The 17,295-nt window shown below is 44.8% G+C and overlaps 1 non-coding gene across 1 annotated transcript; it reads left to right on the plus strand.

Moving 5' to 3' along the window:
- Positions 1 to 11,325: 11,325 nt before the first annotated feature.
- Positions 11,326 to 11,397, plus strand: trnag-ucc (transfer RNA glycine (anticodon UCC)). The gene has a single exon. It is a non-coding gene; the product is annotated as a tRNA-Gly (tRNA).
- The last annotated feature ends 5,898 nt before the right edge of the window (positions 11,398 to 17,295 follow it).

Genomic DNA, 17,295 nt, shown 5'->3' on the forward strand with positions numbered 1-17,295 from the left:
CGCCTATCTGTGCCCCTAACTATCGAGTCCCCAATTACTACTGCTCTGCTCTTCTTCACCCTTCCCTTCTGAGTAACGGGGACAGGCTTCGTGCCAGAGACCTGAGCCCCGTTACTTACCCCTGGCAAGTCATCCCCCCCACAAGTATCCAAAACGGTATACTTGTTCTTGAGGGGAACGGCCGCAGGGGGTCCCTGCACTGGCTGCTTCCTCCCAGTCCCCCTCACTGTCACCCATCTATCTGCCATCTTTGGAGGTACTACCTCCCTATAACTCTGATCTATGACCCCCTCTGCCTCCCGAATGATCCGAAGTTCATCCAACTCCAGCTCCAGTTCCCTAACACGGTCTTGGAGGAGCTGGAGATGGGTGCACTTCCTGCAAGTGTAATCGGCAGGGACGTCGATGGCATCCCTCACCTCATACATGTTGCAGGAGGAACATTGCACTGCCTTCACTGCCATCCCTCTAAAGCTAACTTTTATTTTAAAAAAAAACTGGGTCTAAAGAATACAACAAGCAAAATTCAGCACTTACCTACTTACCAAAACAGGTGTTATTATTAGGTTAGAGGAGGAGGGCGGGTGGGAGGCACTACCCGTGTAGTGCCTCGGGTTCCTCTCCTTCGCGCTTTTAAAGAGGGGAAAAAACCTACCCAGGTAAGCTTACACTAACTGCTTCCGGGTCTCGGCTGCCCCTCTGGTCGTCGTCACTTCCCCCTGGTGCTCCCGCTCTTTCTGTGAAGAGAGAGTGAAAGAGAAAAAAAAAACACCGCTGCCCGCTAACGGTAAGCACTTTTAAAACCATTGTTGTGGTTCTGTTCACCGAGCTGGGAATTTGTGTTGCAGACATTTCGTCCCCTGTAGAGGGGCTTCCTCAGTGCTTGGGCACCTCCTGTGAAGCGCTTCTGTGTTGTTTCCTCGGCGCGTATAGTAATTTCTCCCTGCCGCTTTTGGTTGTCAGTTCTAGCTGTCCGCTGCAGTTGCCAGTATATTAGGTCCAGGACAATGTGCTTATTGATTGAATCTGTGGATGAGTGCCATGCCTCTAGGAATTCCCTGGCTGTTCTCTGTTTGGCTTGTCCTATAAAAGTAGTCCTATAAAACATGTCCTATGACAAGTCTGTGATTTTGTTACCTTTGCGTAGGAGGATGTGAGGTTACCCTACAGAGGTCTATAAAATCATGAGGAAAACAGATAAGATGCACGGCCAAGGCCTTTTTCCCACTGTAAGTGTGTCTGACACCAGAGAGGATAGTTTTAAGGTGAGAGGGAAGATATTTAAAACGGATCTAAGGGGCAGTTGTTTCTCACAGAGGGTTGTATGTATATGTAGCCAGCTATCAGAGGAACTGGTATTGCTGAGTACAATTACAACATTTAAAAGACAATTGGATGGGTACGTGTACAGGAAAGATTTGGCCGAGTATGTGCCAAAAGCAGAAAAAATGGAACTAGTTCCGTTCAAGAAACATGGTAGAGCGAATTCCTGATGCTGATGTGGTGCTACAGACCTCAGCAGCAGCAGAAGCATACTTATATTCAACCACGATCTGCATCTTTTTCTTCTGGGGATAATCCCTCAGTCTGCCATCAACGAACACATCGATCTGGATCCAATATACCTGCCACTGCAGCTAGAACTGACAACCGGAAGCGACAGGGTCAATTCACTTTAAGTGCCGAGGAAACATCACAGAAGCGCTTCACAGGAGGCGCCCAAGCACAGAGGATGTCACCTAGACAGAGGACGAAACGTCTGCGACACAAATTACCAGCTCGGCGAACAGAGCCACAACAACGAGCACCCGAGCTACAAATCTTCTCACAAACTTTGAAAATGCAACATTTCACATTTAACAGAAAGAAGCTCCATCTGCCATTCCTCAGGCCACTGGCCCAGTAGATCAAGATTAGATTACCTATAGTGTGGAAACAGGCACTTCTGCCCAACAAGTCCACACCGACCCTCCGAAGTTAACCCAACCCAACCCATTTCCTCTGATTAATGCTCCTAACTTATGGGCAATTTGGCATGGCCAATTCATCTGACCTGCACATCTTTGGATCGTGGGAGGAAACCAGAGCACCCGTAGGAAAGCGAGGCAGACACGGGGAGAATGTGCGAACTCCACACAGAACGTTGCCCGAGGCTGGCATCGAACCTGCGATCCTGGTGCATTGAGGCAACAATACGAACCACTGAGCCACTGTTCTTTTCTGGAAGCTTTTTCACGACCCACTATAACAAATAATTTTGGGGGTTTCATCGGCAAACTTACGTTCCAAGGTTCCTACATTCCCATCAAAATCATTTACAAAAACAATGAAAAGAAGCATCCTGCTCCTTGTGGCACACCGCTGGTCACACGCGACCAGTAGAAACAACAAATCTCTCCCAGCACCTTCTGCCTCCGACTGTTAAGACATTGCTGTATCAAATTGGCTAGCTCTCCCAAATGTTGGGGCTTGCTAAGGTCCACTTAGACAATGTGTGCTGATTGCCTTTCATCTATCTTCTTGGTCACCTCTGTCAATTATTTTTGAGACCAGTTCTCCCATACAAAAAGCCATGCTGACTATCTCTGATCAGTCCTTGTTTTTCCCTATGCATGTAAATCCTGTCTCCCAGAAGCTCCTATACACATTTAGTCACATCTGACGTCAGAATCACTGGTCTGCAGTTCCTGGCAGCCTTTTTAAAAATAATGTTACCACATTAGATGCCTTCAAATACTCACCCGTGGTTGTCAATGATACAAATAAAAAAAATTTGAAAGGACTGCACATTCTGTAAATCAGTAAGAAAGACAGAAGGTTATGGGAAAGTTCAAAAGGTCTGGCAACATCTGTGCAGAGAAGACGGAATTAACAATCCAGTAACCCTTCACCAGAACTCTAAGGAATGATACAAACATCTCAGCCCGTGCTAGCACAGTTTCTTCCCCAGCTTCCTGCAGTGATTCCGGGATACATTTGAACATGCCTCGGGTTTTTAACCTGTGGTTATGCATTTTAAGACTGTCAGTTCTTCCGCTACTGTAACGTGGTCTCGTTTCAAAGATCACTTATTTTTTTTCTCTGACTTTCCTCTCTTCCGCATTTTCCTCTAGAGTAAATACCGACGTGAGGTTTTTGTGTGGGACCTCACCCTTCGAGCAGAAACAGGCTATAAGGCAGCGGAGTGGGGAGGTCGAGTCCTGATGTAGAGTGTGAACCCAGCATGGCCAGACGCTTATGGACTCTGTTGTTGAACAATGAACTGATTTTCTGTGTTTTTCGACCACTGCAGGAAATGCCGTAATGTTTTACACTTAATTTTATTTTCTTTATTTTTCTGATTTCTACCAAGATTTTGTATCTTGGAGGTGTGTGTGTGTGTGTGTGTGTGGGGGGGGGGGGGGGGGGGGGTGGGTGGGGCGGGAGGGGCGGGGTTTTGGAGGGAGGGAGGAGTGACGGGTAGCTTTGTATCTAAGATTGTGTCACATGTGGCGACTTGTAAACTTTTCACTGTCTTCACGTGAGTACATATTATATTAGACCTAATAATTCTTATTCATCTCCCGTGGAGCCAAACATTAGATGGCTGATTGATTTTTATGGGGCCCTAATGTCTCTCCAGTTTCTCTTTTGTCGAATCTCTTTCAAATCTCCTTAACCTCATAGCCAAAGCTACCTCGTGCACCTGTTTTGCCCTCCCGATTTCCTTGGTAAGTGTTCTCCTACACTCCGTATGCGCAGGGGATTATTTTGATAGCACTTGCCTGTTCCTGACATATGCCTTCTATTTTCCTTGTACAAAGCCTCAATATCCCCTGACATATCCTGTGCCCTACTCCTGTTCGCATTTCCCTTCACACTGACAGGAACATGTAATTCCTGAAGTCTCACTATCTCACTTTTGAATGACTCCCACTTCCCTGAAATCCTTTCACCTTCAACAGCTTCCCCCAATCATCTTTTGAAAGTTTTTGTCCAGTTCCTTCACAATTACTCTTGCACATATTGTAACATAAACTTGTGGAGTGGGTATATCCTTTTTCAGGACTTTTATCAAACTAATATAATTTTGTTCACCGGTCCAAAATGCCCTCATTCTCACATGAAAGTCCCTTGCCCTTCGTTATTTCCCAGGTGGAAATAAAGGTGAGGCCATGTTCAGATCAGCCACGGAATGTCAAGGCACGCATGAAGAATAACAGAATGACGAGGGTAGGAATAGGACCAGTCAAGGATAGTAGTGCGAAGTTGCGTGTGGAGGCTGAAGAGATTGGGGAGACACTGAATGAATACTTTTCGTCAGTATTCACTCAGGAACAGACATTGTTTTCGATGTGAATACTGAGTCACAATTAAGTAGAATGGATGGCTTTGAGGTATGTAGAGAAGAGGAGTTGGAAATTCTGGACAGGGTGATTAGATTAGATTAGATTAGATTACTTACAGTGTGGAAACAGGCCCTTCGGCGCAACAAGTCCACACCGCCCCGCCGAAGCGCAACCCACCCATACCCCTACCCCTACATTTACCCCTAACCGAACACTACGGGCAATTTAGCATGGCCAATTCACCTGACCTGCACATCTTTGGACTGTGGGAGGAAACCGGAGCACCCGGAGGAAACCCACGCAGACACGGGGAGAACGTGCAAACTCCACACAGTCAGTCGCCTGAGGCGGGAATTGAACCCGGGACTCTGGCGCTGTGAGGCAGCAGTGCTAACCACTGTGCCACCGTGCCGCCCACAATGGTGAAAATAGATAAGTTCCCTGGACCTGATGGCATTTATCCTAGGATTCTTTGGGAAGCAAGGGAGTTGATTGCAGAGCCATTGGCCTTGATTTTTATGTCCTCATTTTCTACAGGAGTAGTGCCTGACGATTGGTGGCTAGCAAATGTGGTTCCCTTGTTCAAGAAGAGGAGTAGGGATAACCCTAGTAACTGTAGGCCAGTGAGTCTCACTTCTGTTGTGGGCAAAATCTTAGAGAGAATTGTAAGGAGTAGGATTTATGAACATCTGATCAAGGATAGTCAGCATAGTTTTGTGAAGGGTAGGTCGTGCCTCACGAACCTTACTGAATTCTTTGAGAAGGTGACTAAGGAGGTGGACGAGGGGAAAGCGGTCGATGTGGTGTATATGGATTTTAGTAAGGCGTTTGATAAGGTTCCCCATGGTGGACTACTGCAAAAATACGGAGGAATGGCATTGAGGGTGAGTTGGAGGTTTGGATTAGGAGTTGGCAGGCTGGAAGAAGACAGAGGGTAGTAGTTGATGGCAAAGGTTCATCTTGGAGTGCCGTCACTAGCGGTGTTCCGCAAGGATCTGTTTTGGGACCATTGCTGTTTGTCATTTTTATAAATGACCTGGAGGAGGGGTTAGAAGGTTGGGTGAGCAAGTTTGCGGATGGTACGAAAGTCTGAGGAGTTGTAGACAGTGAGGAAGGATGTGGCAGGTTACAACGGGATATAGATAAGCTACAGAACTGGGCAGAAAGGTGGCAAATGGAGTTCAATGCAGCTAAGTGTGAGGTGATTCACTTTGGTAAGAGTAACAAAAAGATGGGGTACTGGGCTAATGGTCGGATGCTTGGTAGTGTGGATGAGCAGAGGGATCTTGGTGACCATGTACACAGATCTTTGAAAGTTGCCACCCAGTTAAATAGTGCGGTGAAGAAGGCATATGGCGTACTGGCTTTTATTGGTAGAGGAATTGAGTTCCGGAGTCCTGAGGTCATGTATCAGTTGTATAAGACTCTGGTGCGCCAAATCTGGAGTATTGTGTGCAGTTTTGGTCGCCATACTATAGGAAGGATGTGGTGGCACTGGAACGGGTGCAGACGAGGTTTACCAGGATGTTGCCTGGTATGGTAGGAAGATCGTATGAGGAAAGGCTGAGGCACTTGGGGTTGTTTTCATTGGAGAAAAGAAGGTTTAGGGGTGACTTGATAGAGGTGTACAGATGATTAGGGGTTTAGATAGGGTCGACAGTGAGAATCTTTTTCCACGTATGGAGTCAGCTATTACAAGGGGGCATAGCTTTAACTTAAGGGGTGGTAGGTATAGGACAGATGTTCGGGGTAGGTTCTTTACTCAGCGAGTCGTGTGTTCATGGAATACCCTGCCAGTAGCAGTGTTGGACTCTCCTTCTTTATGGGCATTTAAGCGGGCATTGGATAGGCATATGGAGGATAGTGGGCTAATGTAGGTTAGGTGGGCTTGGATCGGCGCAACATCGAGGGCCGAAGGGCCTGTACTGCGCTGTATTCTTCTATGTTCTATGTTCTATGAAGGGCTGAATATCTCCATATGTCTGCGCGAATATGGTGTGTGTGTTTGTGTGTGTGTGTGCGCGCGCTCATGCTTCAGCATCTCTGAGCATTTGGGTGTCTGTTCTTTGGGAGTAACTCCCGTGAAATGGGAATCAAAATGTTCCCCCTCACTCTCTCACTGTCTGTCTCTCCTTCTTGTGTTTAAAGTAAAGTAATAACATTCTCTCCGGACGCTCCATGTCACTGCACAAGCAGCAGGTTTGTTTGGAAGGACCATTAAAGACAGTGACTCTCTCAGTTCTTCTACGAAAGAACGTCAGCCATACATCTTTAGTCTGGGGAGAAAACGCAGGCTGAAACGGACAGGAAAGACCTCCACCTCAGCCTCTCCAATCACATTTTAATAATTGGGTCACTATCAGGTAAATTGCTGTCAAACCGTGCAGCTATCCTCCACTTTCGATCTGTTTGTAAGGTCGCTCTTTTCACATTTTAGTCCACAATTACACTCAATTTTAAAAAAAAATGTTTTTACATGTATTCGCCCTGAGAAAACTAAAATTCCATTTCAAAAACGCATTTACTTGCAAAATACATGAAGCCCATTTTTTTTTTTAAAAAGTGCAGTCTATTTATTATTTCTCCCTTCTTGCAATGTTATGCAACCTTCACATTTCTTAAAGCTTTTACGTATTTCACCATTTGTATTTTAGGACAATATATCTGAATTCACATTCGGTTTTCTAGTGATGTGTATAATAAAATGGTTACAACAAACGACACCATCAAAATATGTTGCATTGTTAATTTGAAACTTTTAAAGAAGTCCAGTGGATTACAATCTGTGTAATTTTGTATTTCATTATTCTTTGTTGGGTGGTCTTCGAAGTGCTGAAGATCTAACAGCAATCCCAAAGTCCCCTTTCCTATGGAAGAGGACTTTTCCAATTATCGGCATTGATTCTAATAGAAATATCCTCCAGGTTCTCAATTCCTAATTCATCATCCTGGAACAAGACAGTACGTCGATCCAATTCAGAAGCATCAGCGGCCATTTTGAAAAGACTGGAAAACGCAGGTATGGTAAAACAGGTTCATCAATTCAAATTGCTTTCATCCTTTCAACATTAACCTCGCACTCTACTAACTAAACCACCTTTCTCTTACTTTGTTCAAAAACTTGTTAAAGGTGCAGCTGTCCAGACAAAATTATGGACAAATTTCCTGTAAAATCAAACAATCCAAAAATCTATTAATTTCTCATTTAGTTTTATGAAGGAAATCCTAATAGTATCACTTTTGCTGTCTCCATCAACATCTGTGCGCTTGTGTGTGTATGGCTGTGTGACTGTATGTGCACGTGTGTCTCTTTAAGTCGATATGTGTGCTTCTGTCTGTAGGAGCCTCTGCACATCTCTCTGTATATGTGATTGTGTCTGTGTATTTGTATGTATTTCCATCTGTCACACGCACACAGAAACAGGCACAAAACACACACACACGCACACACAGACAGGCACAAAACACACACACACACACACACACACACACACACACACACACACACACACACACACACACACACACACACACACACACACACACACACACACACACACACACACACACACACACACACATTCAAACATAACAAAAAGCAATGTATCACTTCACGCCCAAGAGGAAGAGTCAGAGGTACAGATATATTGAGGTTTAAACCTCATTTCAATTGTTACAATCCCGAAAATAACAGAGAGCCCGCTGACAGAGGTACAGACCCAGAGATACATAAACATGGAGACACACACTCATACACACAATGAGACACAAACACACTCACATAAGCACAGATACTCAGGCAGAGATAGATGGGTAGACACACAGAGAATCACAAAGACAGGAACACACGATAATACACACACATTCAGAGAAACACATGCATAAAGCCAAACAGATTCAGTGTGCAGTAACTGACACTGCGCTGTGTCTAACCATCTGCAGCACCATCTGTGTCCCATCAGCTCGTTCCCAGTTTTTACAGATGAAATGTTGATGAGAAAGTGGAACAGTCGCGTGAGGTCTCTCAGCATAATTCCCGTGAAAAGGTGAATCTAGTGAAAAGATCATGTTCATTTGAGCAACTGACAGACTTGTACACCACATCCGTGTAATTACTGGATGTCAAGCTGTGAAATGGATTGATGATGATGGCAAATAGTTATATTCCCCATAATTAGTTGGAATTAACTTGCATTGCAGCTTGCTCAGCACCACAGTCACAAACATTCTCTGTCTCCACCATCCACACTCAGTACCAATGGAATATACCACTGACAAGATGCACTGTAGAAATTACCCAAAGTTCCTCACAGAGCAGCTTCCAGAACCACGGCATTATCGCGTGGAACACTGAGCACAGCAGATACACGGGACACCAGTTGACAATGCCACATCAAGCCACTCGCCACCCTGGCTCGGAAAATCGTCTCAGTTCCACAAGTGCCATTCGTTGGAAATCCTCGACCTCCCTCCCTTACATTATTATGGGTTTATATGGACAAAATGAATGGCAGCAGTTCAAGACGCCAACTCATCGTCAACTTCGCCAGAACAATTATATCTGAATAATACGTGGTAACCCAGGGGCAATGAGCCAAACACATTAATGAACCACAAAATAAAGGTCACTGTTTGAAACCCACGTGCTCCAATGCTGAGCTTTTGAATAAATTGTGTCCATATTCGAGAAAATTGAAATACGATTTCATTTGAATGCATCAAATTCTGAACAGGCTTCAGAGGGTAGATGTTGAGAAATTGATCCTGTGGGTCTGGGCATCTAAAACACGATAACGCAGTCTCAGGAGTTGCGGAAAAGTTTAGCATGTCTGACAGAATCTGTGAAGAGAAGTCAGTGTTAAAGTTACACAATTTACAGATCTTTTGGTATTATTGACAGCACCCTCAGTGTAAGGGTCAGTTTATTTGGGAATGAGATGAGGAGAGAGCGATTAACTCTAAGGCCTCTGAGTCTTTAATATTCTCTGTCCCTGACGATTGTTGATGCACCCTCATTGAGTGCATTTCAGATTGGAAGACACAGATTGCTGGTTTCTCAGGGAGTCACGGGATATGTGGATTGCACAGGAAACTGGATATGAAATCTAAGTCTAGCTTTGATTGGATTGACTACTAGAACAGACTGAACATTTTAAACAGGCTGTATAGACCTCTCATTCTTTCTTCAGAGTTATCCCCCTTCCAATTGTTCAGTAATTATTACTTTTCTAACTTCCTACCGCTCTGCTGAATTCCCCTTCTCTCATAACACATGAGCTAACCTTTCCCTTCTCTCGGCAGATGTTGCATGACCTTATCAGATTCCTCTGAATGGCCTGTGTTTATTTCAGAGAGAATTATAACTCCCTATTCCTGTTTCTGTGAGAGAAAACATTCCCCAAAACGATTCCTTTAATTCTAATTGTTCACAGAGAAAGGAGGCATTGTTCTGTCCAAATGCATTACATGCTCATGAGTGCATCAATATACTGTGATGATTTTTAAAATAAAATATATTAAACATAATGAAATTCATGATGAAAACACGAGACCCAATTCGATCTGTAAGGGGCAGGAATTCAGTCATGCGAGGTGAAAGTGAGGACTGCAGATGCTGGAGATCAGTGTCAAGATTAGAGTAATGCAGGAAAAGCACAGCAGGTCAGGTAGCATCCGAGGAGCAGATGAGTCGACATTTCAGGCAAAACACCGATATCGGGAATGAGGCTGGGAGTGTCCATCGTGGACAGATAAATGGGAGGGAGTGGGGCTGAGGAGAAGGGAGCGGAGAGCGCAATTGATGGATGGAGGTGGGGGTAAAGGTGATTGGTTGGAGAGGATGGTGGAGCGGATAGGTTGGAAGGAAGATTGGCAGGTAGGACAGGCCATGAGGATGGTGCCGAGCTGGCAGGATGGAACTGGGATAAGGTGGTCGGAGGAGGAAATCAGGCAAATGGTAAAGGCCACATTGATGCCCTGGGGTTGGAGGTTCCTGAGGAGGAAGATCAGGCGTTCTTCCAAAAGGCGGCGGGTGGTGAGTGAGTGGTGATAGAGAAGTTCCAGGTCCTGCATGTCCTCGGCAGATTCGGAAGGGGAATTCAATTCTCCCTCCGCCAGTTGTTGTTTTGTATGTTGCTCCTGATCCATCAAAACGCAGATCTGTGTGAATGCACAAACAACCTCTCTCTATACATTTCACTCAAAATAATGTCAATGACAGGACGGATTAAAACAAAATGCAAACTGTGTTGAATGCTGGATGTAGGGAATCACGTTACTGTAGAGGCTTTACAGCACTGAGATCAGGCTTTCGGCCCATCATTCACAAACCAGTCTGCACTCCCTCTTGAAACTTCTCCAATTACCCAGATCCCTGTCTGATTGAAGACTGTCTGGGTGGAGTTTGCACATTCTCCCTGTGTCTGCGTGAGTTTCCTCCGGGTGCTCCAGTTTCGTCGCACAGTCCAAAGATGCGCAGGTTAGGCTGGAGTTGCAACGCTCAATAGTCAGTAGTGTCCAGGTGAGTGTTGGTTATATGGTTAGCCATGAGAAATGCGGGGTTACAGGAATAGCGTAGAGGGTGAGACTTGGTGGGATGCTTGATGAGCCGAATAGCCTGTTTCTACACTGTAAGAATTTTATGATCCTATGCTCCATCCCATCTTTATCTGTGGATGAAAAGGACTATCACCTGATCAAATATCCCCTTCAATGGGTCAACGTTTGTTTTCTATCTGACAAAGAACTGCAGATGTTGCAGATCTGAGAGACAGCTCAAAAATTGCTGGGAAACTCAGCAGGTCCGTCAGTTTTTGTGGGGAGTGAACCTTTTGGATCCAGTGATTGTTCTTAAGAGCTGAAGGCTTCTGATCTGGTGTTTTCAGACCTGTTGACGTTTTACAAGCAATTTCTTGTTTTGCTTTCAGCCCCAGTTCAGTTGGTGACTATCATGGCCTTGTTGTGTGTGTTTGGGAAAAGGGACAATTGAGCTGCTAGAGCGGTGGTGGTGTAGTGGTGAGCATAGCTGCCTTCCAAGCAGTTGATCTGGGTTCGATTCCCGGCCATCGCAGTGTTGTGGCTTTTCCTGTGGTTTTGCAAGGAAAGGTCTTGAGCACCAACGTTGCATTCTGTGGCGAAATGGATTTGTCAGGTTGCTTTCGGGTTTTCATGGCGATGGTTCCTGTTAATTGCCGTGACAATCCGGGCACCGTTGCTCGAAAGCTTTCCTCTCTGCTGCCCATTGCTTATTTGAATATTGTTCGCAACATAAGGTTCGTTTTGTTTTGTTGGAAAAGTGAGAGATTGCTATCGTCAGAAACCTTAAATAATTACAGAAGACGCTAGAAATTCGGAACAGATTCAACAGCTTCTATCGTGGACAGGAAGGAGGTTCAAATGCGTCAAATTTCTTCAAGGTTAAAATACATTCGCACCTCAAAACCATTTGGAAGCTTAAGAATTACAAACATCACATTATAACTTTTCCTCATCCGTTCAAGTTTCACAATATCATTCCGGTAGCAGGAAGGCCAGATTTGTGTGGTTTATGCAATGTTATGATATTCGAACATTGGCTGTTTCGTAGTTAAATGATGTTTCATTTCGTTCAGTTTTCCAATAGAGTTGGGTTAGTCCACACTTTGTTTTTTGGTTTGTGTTACAACGATAGTGCGAAGTAAATTATGTTTCGGTTCAAGCCTGGAAGTTTCACCAATTGAATTGCATTGCCGTACATTTGCCTTCAGGAGAAAAGAAAAAGGGACTGAGACCATCTTTTTAACTCATAGGTGTTTGATCTGGTTCAAAACCTCCTCAATTTCGGTCAATAAATGTTCCTACAGTCCGCAACAATGATTTTCACAGATTCGAGGAGGATACATAGACATCGTTATTCATTGTTATTACCTCGGACATGAGACGTTTGGGAATGATATTTCTCAGATCATTGCTCAGCCAAGGTTAAAGGTCTGGACTCCGGCAAAATTGGGAACAATGCATTTTCCAGGAGACTGAGAGGTTATTAACAGAGCGGGAGGTGGAGAGTCGGTAGCAGAACTACAGGGACAGTCCTCTCTGATCGCTGACCCTTCAACGTCAGTATATCCAGTGCCAGGAATGACTGCCATTGGTCAGAATGACAAAATGTTGTTATGGAAAATGAACAGCGTGAAAGTAAGGGAAGGTTTATAGCATGAAAGCAAGGGAAGGCTAAAAGCATGAACCCCACTGGCGATCTGTTGCAAGGGGTCTGTAGAATGCAGGATGAGATAAGAATAGTGGGATTCTCTTACACCAAATAGCAAAGAAAGGTTGACGCTGAAAGGTCTCGACGGTGAGATTAGATTACAGTTAATAAAGTTAGGCTTCCTGTTAAGTATCATTATGACTCGATTGGGAACATAAATATTTGGGACATTGCATTAAATATCTAAATAATATTTAATAGAGTCAGCCTGATTCAGATTATTGACGATAAATAACTAATTATGGCATTGGGAAATTATGAAGTAGGGTCTGGAATGAAAGACCATTGTTGCGAAAGTTTGACATTAAATATCAAACCATCACATGAGAATAACGTTAAGTAGAATGAACAATTAAAGAGATGATGGGAACTAAGATCACACTTTTATTGTGTAGCGAGTGTGAGGTACTTTGATTAATATATTTAGACATGCTGATAAGCAAGCAAAGCATGGCAAAAAATTATAAAAAACCATGGACAATGAAGTTCGAGAGCATTCGAGAATCTGCTTTCTCGGTGTCACGGTTTTTCGTTTGCAAATAACAGACCGACTTCATGAAGAACTCTCTACGTCTCCTGGTGATTCTCTATACTTTTTCCACGACAAAACTCAGCAGGTCTGGCAGCATCCATGCAGAGAGAATCGTGGACAATATTTTACAATTTCATCAGAACTCAATAATCTCCCACAGGTACTGCCAAACCAGATAGTTTTGTCAGCAGTTTCTGATTTTGTTTCTGATTCCCAGAGGCAACAGTTCATTACATTAACCTTTAAACCATTGCAGAAAGTTCTTTGCGTTTCTTCACACGGAAATTTTCCTTTTGAGGAACATTTTCCTGCCCCCATTAGAAACAAGAAACACTGCAGCAGAGAAAACAGATGCTTTAACAACAACGATCGCTGTCGCCTTTGGAGATCTTGAACCACCAGCCTTTCATTTAATAGTCGAATACGCTGAAACGTCCAACCTAAAACCTTGCCCGAACATCTAAAGCAGGCTGTGACAGACTTCAGTCTGTCCTTCCCAGACCGAGAAGTGTCCTCTTACCAGTTTTATTTTTCCAAAATAAAGTCTGGAACATTCATTGTGGAGGCATGGGAACAGTCTTATCCCATCCACGACAGACACACCCATGTCACTGAGCACCAACTCTCCTCCAACTGGGACCATCTCCCTTCGAGCCTCCTAGTCCCTTGTGTGGTCCCGAGTTTTTTCATTGTCCCGGATTCAAGATGATGTATGTATTTGACATGTAGAGGAACGAGAATTATTTCAATGTCTTAGATCAGTTCATGTCCCGAGAACATCAAAGTTAATGGTCTGTCCTCTTAAAGAAGGGGAAGCTGCCTTGACTGTCTCTGCTCATTTGGGCAGTTCACCCTTCTCCATTCTCCTTGGATTTCTCTTCTCACAGAGTTTCTGAAGATACACAATGTTGGAAACTGGGTTAAATGGTTTGCCTCTTTAAAATTTTTTCCACCTGTCAATTGAAAATATTTTCCTAAAATCTCTTTAACACTCCTCTGCTTTGCACCATGTCCAGGGTCGAGATGTCCTGGCATTTGGAGAGATTCCTGAGGTTTTCTTTGCAACCAAGACAGTTAACTGAAGATGGTAAAAACAATGACTGCAGATGCTGGAAACAGATTCTGGATTAGTGGTGCAGGAAGAGCACAGCAGTTCAGGCAGCTTCCAAGGAACTTCGAAATCGACGTTTCGGGCAAAAGTCTTTCATCAGGAATAAAGGCAGTGAGCCTGAAGTGCAGAGAGATAAGCTAGAGGAGGGTGGGTGTGGGGAGAAAGTGGCATAGAGTACAATGGGTAAGTGGGGGAGGGGATGAAGGTGATAGGTCAGGGAGGAGAGGGTGGAGTGGATAGGTGGAAAAGGAGATAGGCAGGTAGGACAAGTCCAGACAAGTCATGGCGACAGTGCGGAGCTGGAAGTTTAGAACTAGAGTGAGGTGAGGGAAGGGGAAATGAGGAAACTGTTGAAGTCCACATTGATGCCCTGGGGTTGAAGTGTTCCAAGGCGGAAGATGAGGCGTTCTTCCTCCAGGCGTCTGGTGGTGAGGGAGCAGCGGTGAAGGAGGCCCGGGACCTCCATGTCCTCGGCAGAGTGGGAGGGGGAGTTGAAATGTTGGGCCACGGGGCGGTGTGGTTGATTGGTGCGGGTGTCCCAGAGATGTTCCATAAAGCGCTCTGCTATGAGGCGCTCAGTCTCCCAAATGTAGAGGAGACCACATCGGGAGCAACGCATACAATAAATGATATTAGTGGATGTGCAAGTAAAACTTTGATGCATGTGGAAGCCTCCTTTAGGGCCTTGGATAGAGGTGAGGGAGGAGGTGTGGGCGCAGGTTTTACAGTTCCTGCGGTGGCAGGGGAAAGTGCCAGGATGAGAGGGTGGGTTGTATGGGGGCGTGGACCTGACCAGGTAGTCATGGAGGGAACGGTCTTTGCGGACGGCGGAACGGGGTGGGGAGGGAAATATATCCCTGGTGGTGGGGTCTGTTTGGAGGTGGGAGAAATGTCGGCGGATGATTTGGTTTATGTGAAGGTTGGTAATGTGAAAGGTGAGCACCAGGGGCGTTCTGTCCTTGTTACGGTTGGAGGGGTGGGGTCTAAGGGTGGAGGTGCGGGATGTGGACGAGATGCGTTGGAGGGCATCTTTAACCACGTGGGAAGGGAAATTGCGGTCTCTAAAGAAGGAGGCCATCTGGTGTGTTCTGTGGTGGAACTGGCCCTCCTGGGAGCAGATCCGGCCGAGGCGGAGGAATTGGGAATACGGGATGGCATTTTTGCAAGAGGTAGGGTGGGAAGAGGTGTAATCCAGGTAGCTGTGGGAGTCGGTGGGTTTGTAAAAAATGTCAGGGTCAAGTCGGTCATCATTAATGGAGATGGAGAGGTTTTGTTCTGCAGCTGTTTATCTTGATGCGGGAGGGAGCGGTTGGGATTGGCACATTGACGAGCAGGAGAAAGTATTGTCACTGAACAGGCTCAGTGTCCAGAGGACTGTGATTGAAGGAATTTAATAAAATGCAGCACTTATACACAGTAAATTCACAGAATACTGCAGAAAACCGACGGATCTAGCTGTACTTGTGGAAAGAGAAACAGAGATAACATTTTGAGAGTGATATATTTGTGATCAAGCACTCGACTTTCTAGCGCACCACACTGCCAGCGAAATTACAGTCAATGAAGTGTTTTTGACGAAGATTAAAGTCTGTTTGTTCATTCAAAAGTCAAAAAAAGACAATGCTGAAAACTCTCAGAGCTGGCACTGGACAGTGCAGACCCACCTTGAGGGTTTTTTCTGCTCTGATATTCACCTGGGATAATGTGGCACCAGAAGGCCTCCTCACAGTGGAAGGGGCCAATTATGTAAGACTTAGGTGTGGAGGATATTTTCTCTTTCAGAGGGTAGCAAATCTGTGAAGTTGTTTGCAACAGAGGGTTGTCAAGGCTGCATACATGCAAGGCTGAGAAAGATAGACATTTGGTCACTTCGGGAAACGAGGGCCACAGAGATGAGGCCGACAGGGGATTTGAGGATTAACCAAATCAGCCGTGATCTCATTGAAACTTGTCGCTGACTTGATGGGTTAAATTGCTTCCATCTGCTCGAATGTCTTTGTTGTCATTTCGAAAATGTGAACCACCATTGCAAATTAAGAACAGCAGAAAGTTTAGAAGAGAAGATTACAGTCACACTGAGTCAACATCATTTTTGAAAGGAAAAACATACAATGACAATCTGACAGATTTCTTTGGTAGCATGACCTGCAGACTTGGTGCAGGCCGATGCTCAGTAAAGTTCATTTGAATTTTAGCAAGCAATCAATAAGGGGCTATATAAAAGTCTGTTGCACAAGATAGGAGTTCTCGGTGTTGGGTCATAAAGCAGCATTGTCTGTCCATTGTCTATTTAACAGAAATCACCGAATCAAGATTAATGAGCAGTTTTCAAGTTGGAAAGATATATTTAGTGAAATCCAAACTGGTTAGTCATCGGATTTAATGTTTTATCTGACCGAATGACTTGGAGGAAGTGGCAGAGTGAAATGCTGCGATACGCAATAGGTGGGTGAGAATATTGTGATAAGGATGTGGAATTTTGCAAACAGGTATCGATAGTATGAGTGAGTGGAGAAGTCTTGGCAGATGCAGTTTCATGTAGGGGCACTTTTATCTGTTAATATTTTCACAACTCTCCATTCAATTTGCAATGTTGCAATCCCACACAAGAGCGCATTCGCTCGCTGTTGGAGATTTTGTTGACACATTGTTACCACTGTTTTTGATCATGTGTTGGTTTCTGAGTGAAAATTGTTTCCACTGTACCAGAGGTGCCAGAGACACGTTTATCAGTTCAGCCGAATATACGATAAACAATGTCCCTTTCAAAACGTGAGGTTCCATTCCAACCATGCACCAACCAAAATATCCAGAGCCGTGGAATGCGAACGGCCACAAGCTCGGGGGATTGAGAGTGACTGCTCCATGTCAAATAGTGCTGAAACAAAAGTAACTGATTTAGAATGCTCTGAATGAAACCGAACGGTACTCTCCCTAAACTTTTCCCAATTCACTCGAAAAATGATGCTGTTGCGTGCACGTGGGTTTACGTAATGAACAGTTTATTGTCAGTAACAGGGGTGGGGTGGGGCAGGATAGTGAGGTTTTCGCGTGGCTGAGATGTGATCTAGTCGAACGG

The sequence above is a fragment of the Chiloscyllium plagiosum genome, unplaced genomic scaffold, assembly GCF_037043375.1.
Source record: "Chiloscyllium plagiosum isolate Xiang-an unplaced genomic scaffold, Cpla_swu_hap1 HiC_scaffold_68, whole genome shotgun sequence".
In the NCBI taxonomy this organism is placed as follows: domain Eukaryota; kingdom Metazoa; phylum Chordata; class Chondrichthyes; order Orectolobiformes; family Hemiscylliidae; genus Chiloscyllium; species Chiloscyllium plagiosum.